Source organism: Haplochromis burtoni, unplaced genomic scaffold (genome assembly GCF_018398535.1).
Source record: "Haplochromis burtoni strain Fernald_Lab_line unplaced genomic scaffold, NCSU_Asbu1 Contig_425, whole genome shotgun sequence".
Lineage (NCBI taxonomy): Eukaryota > Metazoa > Chordata > Actinopteri > Cichliformes > Cichlidae > Haplochromis > Haplochromis burtoni.
This window is the reverse complement of record NW_024582786.1, coordinates 286,092-287,736: the sequence shown is the minus strand read 5'-3', so window position 1 is coordinate 287,736 and position 1,645 is coordinate 286,092. Positions and strand designations below refer to the sequence as shown.

Below are 1,645 nucleotides of genomic sequence, written 5' to 3'. Positions count from 1 at the left end.
AAGCTAATCCGTCCATGTTTGTCAAAGGGCGGCGTGACTAAAATCAGAAAATATGCCTCAACAAAGCATGCAAGTCTGTGCTAATGTGTCTGAGGCGTGAAAGGAGTGAAGGGAATCAGAGAAAGTCTCCTTTTTTAATAAAATCAATTTGTCTGATAGTGCAGGTTGGCCGATATCTTTTCCATCTAAACTGTTAAACATTAACAAAGGCTGTTGTCACCTTTGATCGGACTGTTTGCACATTAAGAAACGACGTCTCTCATTGTTACTTCCTTCCTGCTTAGATATCAGCCCCACTCTCCCTGCTTTGAACCTCTGCTGACAGCTCGGCTTCAGAACGCACCCCCCCTGCAGGTGACGTGACTCTCCGTCACGGAGGTAAACACATGTGATTGATCGCTGGCTGAGACTACGGCCCCATATGTGCACAAACACAGGAAATGTATGTAGGATAAACAAGGGAAGGAGTCTGACTGTGTCTCTGAAAACAATACAACTCCACCATGTGTGCACATATGTGTGTGTGTGTGTTTTTATGCCAGTCTCGCTGGCAGACGGTCAGCTGGGGCCGTTTGGATGCCAGTCAGACGGACCATTGACCGAGTGTACATGTGTTTGTGTGCATGCGCTCGTCATTCAAATAACTTTTTGAGGTTGTTTGAGGATGAAGGACACTGAGGACATCTGAATAGCATAAATAATGCTGCTTTAAATCTGTGAAATTTAAAATCAGAGCAGACGCGGAATGAAAGCCTCACTTATGACCTAAAGCAGGGGTGCCCAATCCCGGTCCTCGAGAGCTACCGTCCTGCAGCTTTTAGATGCATCCCTACTCCAACACAGCTGAATCAAATGGTTTGATCTCTTCAGCATGCCATCATGTTTGGCAAAGGCCTGATAACAAGCCATTCATTTGATTCAGGTGTGTGGGAACAAGGATGCATCTAAAAGCTGCAGGACGGTAGCTCTTGAGGACCGGGATTGGGCACCCCTGACCTAAAGCGACTCACTGATGCTGCTGCGTGTTGTGCTGCTTTACTTTACACTGAAACTGTTCTTCACGTTTGCCCTCCTCTCTCATCCCTCTCGTACCTTTTGCTCTTGGATCTGGGCCTTGACCACGCGGTACTCGGCCGATGGAGGCTTCTGATTCGCTACCAGCTCCTCTGTGTCGCTCAGCCAGCTGAGCAACGGCTCCAGAGCATCCTGGAATTTCCCACAATGCAGCAGGGCCTCCTGCAGCTGGGCGATCCGCTCTGCCACCTGAGGACAGCAGAGATGATTGTGAATAGGGAAACAAAAGTGATTCGTAGGTTTCATAGAGTCAAGAGGTTATATCTTGGGATAAAGAAAGAGCCAATAAGCTCCAAAGGAAGTCAATCCCTAAAGACTTTCATGTACTTATGCAGAATTAAAGAGAAGAAATAGTCATGTTAACAGCTTGGCACTTAACTAACAGATTTAAAGAATAGTGAGGCTTATGACGAGTTTGCTTAATACAGACTCGTCCACTTGTCAGGTGGATTCTGAGTAAACTGCTAGCTGGTACCTTTCAACTCAGATATCTGGAGCCATGAACTGGACTGCACGTTTGTTTCTTGGTGCCTTTTGGAGCATTTTGAATCAAATTCACTCTAAAAACAGT

At 46.3% G+C, this 1,645-nt stretch overlaps 1 protein-coding gene and 1 long non-coding RNA gene across 17 annotated transcripts in view; both read right to left on the bottom strand.

The window, feature by feature from the left end:
* macf1a (microtubule actin crosslinking factor 1a) overlaps positions 1-1,645 on the bottom strand; it is a 108,743-nt gene that overhangs the window by 30,022 nt on the left and 77,076 nt on the right. The window lies entirely within an intron of this gene.
* LOC121812065 lies at positions 138-1,112 on the bottom strand. Its single transcript, XR_006052847.1, has 2 exons — positions 997-1,112; positions 138-765 (listed from the first exon to the last, which is right to left on the bottom strand). It is a non-coding gene; the product is annotated as an uncharacterized LOC121812065 (long non-coding RNA).